The sequence below is a fragment of the Hydra viridissima genome, unplaced genomic scaffold, assembly GCF_058129835.1.
Source record: "Hydra viridissima isolate aposymbiotic clone 2 unplaced genomic scaffold, HvirCarnegie_v1 scaffold_14, whole genome shotgun sequence".
Classification (NCBI taxonomy): Eukaryota; Metazoa; Cnidaria; class Hydrozoa; order Anthoathecata; family Hydridae; genus Hydra; species Hydra viridissima.
In genome coordinates, this window is record NW_028324313.1 from 3231760 (window position 1) to 3240559 (window position 8800).

Here is an 8800-nt window from a genome sequence, read left to right on the forward strand (position 1 = left end):
TTTTAGTGACTTCATTAATGCTCCTTCGTACCCCCTCCTACGCTCATATTTCGTTATCCAATTTGCCTCTTGGTTTTATATTTCAAATCTTGACTTTTGCACACAAAAAACAAACGATGACGCACATATTGAAATAAGTTTTATTATAAATTTGGAACTTTATTGCTTTTAAATTATTTTTATTGTTTTTATTATTATTATTATTGTTGTTGTTAATATTATTATTATTATTATTATTATTATTATTATTATTATTATTATTATTATTATTATTATTATTATTATTATTATTATTATTATTATTATTATTATTATTATTATTATTATTATTATTATTATTATTATTATTATTATTATTATTACTATTATTATATTATTATTATTATTATTATTATTATTATTATTATTATTATTATTATTATTATTATTATTATTATTATTATTATTATTATTATTATTATTATTATTATTATTATTATTATTATTATTATTATTATTATTATTATTATTATTATTATTATTATTATTAGCATCATCATCACCATCATCATCATCATCATCATCATCATCATCACCATCATCATCATCATCATCATCATCATCATCATCATCATCATCATCATCATCATCATCATCATCATCATCATCATCATCATCATCATCATCATCATTTTTTATCATTTTTGTTACTATTTTTATTACTATTAAATTAAAGATACTATAAATGAAATGTAGAAATAGTATTGCAATGTATTATTTAATTCTTTAAGCTAGTTGTTTCTTATTTAAATAGTTTAACAAACAATTTAATGAATATTTTTCTCAGACATCGGGCATAAAGGAGTAGACAGAAAGAGAGTAGACAGATCATTTTTTTATCTCAAATTATTAGCACATGAGTTGCATATGTTTAACATCGAAAAATGTATACACAAGAAAATAAAGCTAAATTAAAATCTACTCAAAAGGTTCTTATCCTAATAAAGTACGCAGTTCTATGTTATTATTATTATATTTACTATTACACTAACAGCATTTACAGTGTACAACAGCACATTTAATGTTGCATTGTTGTACACTGTAATTTTTGTTAATGTTAAAAACGCAATAAGTTAATTCGATATCTCAATGCCTTTATACCTCTGCAAAATGCATTTTAACCAGATGTCGCTTTCGTTACCGTTCACTAATATTGTGTGCTGTGGGCTATATGTATACGTGCACTAATATTGTGTGCTGTGGGCTATATGTATACGTTCACTAATATTGTGTGCTGTGGGCTATATGTAGTTACATGTAACTATATGTGGTAAGATGTTGTGTAGCTATAAACAAATATATGCAAAACAAATATATGCAAATGTATGTTGTAAAATTTAAACCCTGTTTTCAATCTCTGTTGTCAAGATGAGATTTTCAAAGAAGTCAATTTTGATGTACTGGCCTTAATTGTTTAATCAATGAAATGATTCATTATTTATAAAATTGTTTTTATGACTGTCGCAATCAACAATATTCTCAAGAGCTCATCCTTAATTTGTTTTACAACGTTCATACTCATTAATAGTGCACGCAGCGGGTTTTGTATTAAAGTTTAATTTATCAAAAAGATGGCTCTTCGTACGTAAATATTCCACCTAATGACAGCCCTTTTTTATGGTGTTTATCATTAATACCTAAATGATTGAGTTGAAAGACTTTTTTTTTTATCTTGTGTTAACAAACTTAATATTTACAAACACTAACCATAAATTATTAACAAGTCGCCTGATTGTTGTTAAGAAGTTTTTTTATCTTATGACAATAGTAATTTGAAAATGGGTGCCTGAAGTAAAACAATCCAATGATTCGTTTTCTTAGTCGTTTTTTTGAAAAGGTTTTTTGAATGAGAGGAGAAAAACCAATTATAATAGAAAACCTTTTAAATCGTTACACGTTTATTTAATCGAAATGATTATTTAAGAAAAAAACTTATTTAGACGTTTTTAAAAATTTATCACGATTTATTTAGATAAGTGTAAAAAAAAAAGTTAAATTTTTAAAAATTGATAGTGTTTTTATGAAAGGACTCCAATGTTTCGCTAAAATCAATTTCTTTCAGCCAATGTTCTGAATAACAAACCGCGTATTATAATGTATTTTCTTGCTTTTAATATTTTATTACTATTAACATAATTATGATTATTTTAATAGGCCATCGCTATTATCACACGCGAGTAAAAAATAACGCATTTGCTTGAATAAAACTGAAATAATCTTTACTTAAACTAACTAGGAGTAAAATTGTAAGTGTATATAATGTCATCTTCGTTTAAACAAATTGAAGTCACATTTATAAAGAAAGCTTTTTTTTAAATATCTTTTTTATTATGGTCTTAATAGTAATCAAGAATACTCATAGAGAATGAATTTTGCCAGTTTCCCGTTTACAAACGCTTGTTATGATAATAAGCTTGCTATGATAACTCATTAAGTTTATATTTATTTTATGTTAACCTTATGCCCAAAAACGGAGCATTTTCGAATTTATGAACTAGCTATTATTAATGAGCCAAGAAGGTCATGTTTATAAAAAAAAATACGTCACTGCTCACCTTATATTTCAAACTATATAGTTCTACAGATCTATGTGAAAGTCACACACAAGGACAGATATTCCGTTTAAGTAATTGCGGCGATAATTAGCCGTTTAAGTAATTGCGGCGATAATTTCCGTTTAAGTAATTGCGGCGATAATTAGCTGCAAACACCGAAGCTATAAAAACTTTTAGCAAAAGACAAACATTTAAAAGTTTTTATGAAGATACAAAAATAAGTAACGAGTGGAAGTTCTAATTTATTAAAAGGCGAAAATCGCGAAGATAAAAGAACAAAGAGAGAGAGCAGTCGAACTTAATTGACAAATAACTGTAAGCGAAGAAAAATCTTTTCTTTGTTGAATGGAAATCTTTGAACTTTCTTTATAAAAATTCACATTTTATAAAAGTTTGATACAATCTTTTTCAACTTTCGCTGATAAATATTTTTAGACGTTTTTAACTTTAAAAAGTTGTTTGTCTTAGAAATGAAAGCGGGGTCGGAAGAAGGAAAATCGTTAATCTAATTGTTAATTTACATAAAGAAGAATATTTTAAATGTTAATTTACAAAACGTCCTCTTTGTTTCTTACATCACGTTTCAAATCACCAGATCTTTGTGCACAGCGAAGAAAGTTGCAAAAAAACTCCTTCAAAACATTTTTTTAGTTTGATAAAACCAAAATGATTTTTGTGGAAACTTTCAAATTTCTTTTTTTTTTTTTTTTTTTTTTTTTCAGAAAGTAAATGTTCGTTATGTTTTTTTAAAGTGTTTTTTAAAAATTATTTTAGATAATTCAATTAAGGGGTTTTCAAATCAAAATTATTGGGGACATAATGATCTTTTATATAAATTTTAAAATATTTTAACTCTATAGATCTTAAAAAACAGAAAAAAAGAAAAGTTTTTTTTTTGTTGGTGTTACGTCATGAACTCATTTTTTTCACAGTAACTTAAGATGTCTACAAGTAAATTATTCACTTCATTAGAAACAAAAGTTTCAGAAAAAAACAACATGCAAATGTCGAAATTTCAATGTCGAATGAAAAAATGACTATCGTAGATTTGTTTTCACATATAAGTAATTGTAATAAATCCAACACATGTTAATATATCCCATGCACATCACATCGTCACTTTAGTGAAAATAAACCAAAGAAAAGTGTTGAAAATGAATTCGGTGATGAAAATGTCCGGTGCTTCCTTGGAATGCAAGTCAGAATGATTTTTAAGATTTTTTTCTGAGAATCTGAACAAGAATCTGAACAATAACATATCTGCTTAATTTTTTTAATGATTGAAAAAAATCTTGTAGCGAATGAAAGTTCTCTCGGCATTCTTCATTCTTCGGCTTTATTTTGAAAAATGGAGATTACAACAGTTCCATTTTCAAAATTGGAGACTTTCACTTATTTAGATAACAATATTCCCATTAAATTTCGCTTCTTTCCATTCCATTTTTTTTGCTTTATATTACAATCCTATAGGCTACATCTCTTTTCACGAGATGTAGCCTATAGGATTGTAATTTTTTGACTTCATTTAAATGGTTTCGTCTATCAAAAAAAAAAGGAAACTTTTACGTTAAAACAATAAAAAAGACACAAATTCTTCGAATAGAAAAGGGTGGCCCTGAAAATCTTTATATAAAAAAAGGGTGGCCCTGAAGATCTTTATATAAGATGCTGCTACACATAAGTTGTAGCACTCTCAGTCACATAAATTGCATTACTCTTAAACATTCTCTAAAACTTTTTAGAACTTTCTAGAACTTTTCAGAGCTTTCTAAAACTTTTTGAAACTTTTTAAAAGACTTTTTAAAGTAATTCAAGTTCATAGATGGTTTTATGTCAACAATTTATACTTCCACAAATTGAAAATTCCTGAGTGAATCAGATTCAGCATTAACATTACCCTACAACTTCGCACCTAATGCTGAGTCTGAAGATAGCGAGTATGAAGATGAGAGTACTTCTCTACCAGCCAGAAAATACTACAAAAGTAAAGCTTCAACTAACTCTGCGACATCTGCAAGAGCATAAACAAATGCTAAATATGCTAAAATATGCTAAATATGCTAGAAAATGCAAAAAATTGTTAGATAACAGTTCTAACATCCCAACACCAAGTTTATAAGAATCTTGTAAATCAATGTTGAAATCAATGTTGAAACAGATTGGTAAATTGAAGAAAGAAAATTTTCAAATGGAACAATGGTCCTTACATTTTGATGGCAAGCAAATTCAGAAAAATGAGTATCAAGTTGAGTGGCACTTAAAAATGGAAAATACGGAAACAGAATTGGATATACTACGTCGGAAAATAGGCTCAACAACAACAGAATTGGATATAGTATGTCGGAAAATAGGCTCAACTGAAACATTTACTGCAAGAATTATCGAAGTTCTTGATGAATACAACATATAGAAGGAAACAAAAATAATTTTTGATATAACAAATGTTAACACAGGAAAAATAATGGAACTTTGATATCAAGTTCCAAAAAACGTTCTTAGAAAAATGGGTATTACCAAGTTAAATTTTATCAGTTATCAGCATCACATTCTTGACAAAATGTTACGTCTGGTAATGGAAAAATACTTTGATGGGAGCACGATTTTTCCTTTATTTCTAAAAACCTCCTAGTATAAGCAATACAAGATGAAACTCACGAGCCATTCTTATACCTAACGCAAAGAATTTGTAGAAGGGTTGCAGATTCGTTTCATGACTGGGCAATCTATTGGTTTAATCAGATGTAAAATGAAACTTCAAGACTTTTTCAGTATTATTGAAGCCTGACATAAAAAAAGAGAATTACTTATACAGGAGCCTCCCATACTCAACATACCAAGAAATAATCAGTGCTCAGAATGCACCATTAATGTGTTGGATGAACTGCAGAAAAAAAGACAGACTACTACTTCAATATCTTCTGACCAATAAGCAGTGAGGTACAAGTAATAAAATATTTGGGAATTTGTTTTATAATTCATTCAAATTACATAATAATAATGCAGTTAAATATGCAAAATATGCAAAAATTGGTACTTTGATTTAAGGAGGATTTTTTTTTTAAAAAATGTTGAAATAACAATTATTAACTTTTTTTCTGGCAAAAGTTTATCAAAACTAAGATACAAAAATAAGTAGCTGGTTTCAAATATAAAATAAAGCTTATTTAAATTTTTTAAAACTCTCTGCAAACTTTCGCATTGTTTTGCGAATCTTTTCTTTTAAAAAGTACTTTTTTTGATAAATTACGGAATGCTGATTCCAGTTTTAGTATAATTATTTGAATTACGTTTTAAAATTCATAAAAGAAATTTGTTTATTTGGTTATTGATAATAAACACGTGTTTGAACAGACAGTAGAGGCGTTTTTTAGGGGAACTTTGCTCTTCTCCAAAAGACTGTCCATAAAAAGTTTTTTTTAGTAAGTTTAGTTAGTTATTACTTAATAAAATTTTTGAAATTATTTTTGGACAGAAAATAATTTTTCACCGATATTTAAAACTCCGTCGGCTTTTTTTTTTTCGCCATCAATCTTCAGTCATAAAAAAGTAAAAGGGGCGGATTTTTAAATGAAACCCTTCTATCAAAAAACTTAACTAATCTTAATTTAGCTTTTTACAAAAACTCACTTTTTATTTACTGGTTCACATAAAACTTTAACGGTTCTGTAGTATAAAGCTGCTTTTTTTTTTTTGTCAAAATGAGAAAAACTTCTCAAATGGAGGTAGAAAAATACTTCTAAGATGTATTATAAACAGCAAATGTGTTTTTAATTCCTACCAACGGCAAGTTCATTCAGAAGAGTGCTATAGTCGATCAATACTCTTCTGAATCACTAACTATGCTGTGGCTTTCAAATGATCAATTTTGATCTTAAGAAAGGGTTATCTTACTTTACATCACCATTAAAAATAATTGTATACCATAGTTAAAAGAAGAATATTGATTTCAGTACCTTGAGGATACCATTTCATCAAAATCATTGTTTCATTAATATTGCCTGTCTGATATCATTTGTTAACACTGAAAAATTTTGATAGAGTGTTTTTATTTATTTTTGGTTAAGTTGACTGTGATGTTTACGAAAATAAAACTGTTTTTTTTTTTTATATTTTTTTTAACAGCTCTAGTTTTAAATTTACATGCAGATTAAAAACTAATACAAAAGTGTAATTTTTTACAAATTTTAAACAGTTACTGTGAATGGGGTAAAAAATAACTTTTACAAGATTTTCTTAAACCTTTCTCTTTACTAAAATCTCCAAGATTTTTAGAAAATCGATCCTAATGAGAATGTAAATAATGAAGTTTTGTTACACCCTAGATGTTTCAAATTAGACAACATATCGTTAAATAACCGTAAATCTTTTTCTGATTTACGATCCTGAAAGAAAATTTTGGATCATGAAAATGAAAAAACTCCAGGTTGGCTTTTCAAGTTCGTTTGTACATTTGTTTAGTTTCGTTTGTTTGTAGATTCGATTTTTTTGGGTCTTTTATCAGCTGTCAAATTTGTGGTCCATCGGAAATTCTTTCGACTTTTAGGTGCTCAGTCCAGGAAATTTTTTCGACAGCAAAACATTCGCTATCTTTGTTAAGGGCTTGAACAAATTCATAATACCAAGTTTTGTATCAAGTAAACTTTTTATATGCAATTAAACTCGATTTTGATTGGACCAAAATTGGATTTTATTGCTTTCACTTTTTAATAGAAGTTGAGTAGATATAGAGCGATACTCATTTTCGTTGTGTAACAGTACACACTTTGAATTTTTGTAAACCCATCTTTTTGAAAATATCACGAACATTATAACAGTTAACTAAATTTTCGTCAGAGGAAAAAAAAGGGCTGTAAATCTTTTTCATGAGCACGATAACATTTTTTGTATTTTAAGTTTAAGTGGATATTCTTTCAGACAAGATGCTAATATTTCAGAAGACTTTTAAATTTAAAAAAAAAAAAGAAATTTCGATAGATTTAAATCCCTTGCTAATTTGTTTAACTCACTTTGATTGGTTGAGGATCTGTCACTTGACAAGATTTAAAATCAGAGTCAGATTCATGTTTGCTTCTTCAATTTCCATGCTATAAGGTTCAAAACATATTGATGATATTGATGGACACTGGTGACTTATCAGAGTGTATACGAGGCCGCTGAACAGAAGAAAACATCAGATATGACCACTTGTCTCGGTTTTTTGAGTTTATACTAGTAATATTCACTATACAAAAGTAACAGTTATCATGATGATTACGAGGTTTTTGCTTGAGGTATCTTGAATTTAAGAGTAAATCTTTTTCCAATGGACCATTGTCGCAAAGAGACAACACAATTTTGTCATGCAGTATTTGGTACTTCTGTAGATTGTAAATACCCACTTCAAAGTAGTTAAAGCATGCAGATTTAACGAAGTTCGTGATCGATTTATGATACTTTGTGAAGGAAAAGTAACACAAAAGTCTGTCTTTATTGTTAAAGTAACGTTTTATGCAGCCGATGTTTAACTTCTGAAAAAAATGATTACTGTATTAGTTAAAAAGGACTAAACATGCACCATCACCATACATAGAAGTAGTTTGAAAAGTCTTATAAACTAGAGGTGTTACGCAAAAACTAAATTTGATTTTTGAAATAAGCACAGAAAAATACATTAATTTTGACAAAACTATTCTACGAAAATTTTATCAATTAAATTTTTTTTGGGCAGTGTTATTTGAAGCCTATTGTTTATTGAGCTAAGTAATTTGGTATGGAATGACCATATTTAAGGTTGCACTTCTGAAAAAAGTCGGGCAAACTCTGACTGCAAATAGAATATTATTTGATTATTACATCATAATTTCGTACAAACTGGGAAAATAAAAAAATATATTTAGTCATGGAATTTGCCTTAATTGCCCAGATATAAGCAAAAATGTAACCCTAAAATTCCAATATTTGCGAGACAACTTAAATCATACTACCATATTTATACTAAAAATTGACTACACGTCTTCCGTGTTGACTATATTTCTTCCATATAAAAAAAAGTTATAAGATTAGCTTGTATGTTTCAGAACCCATGCTACTAAAAAAAGTCTATTTTATTAAAACAAACTGTTTTAAAAAAGCATTTCTGAAAAGGTCATTAGAAAAATAATTTCTCAAATGAAATCTAATGCTACAAATAGATTAAAAAATTTGATTATTATTTGTTAAATTATGTT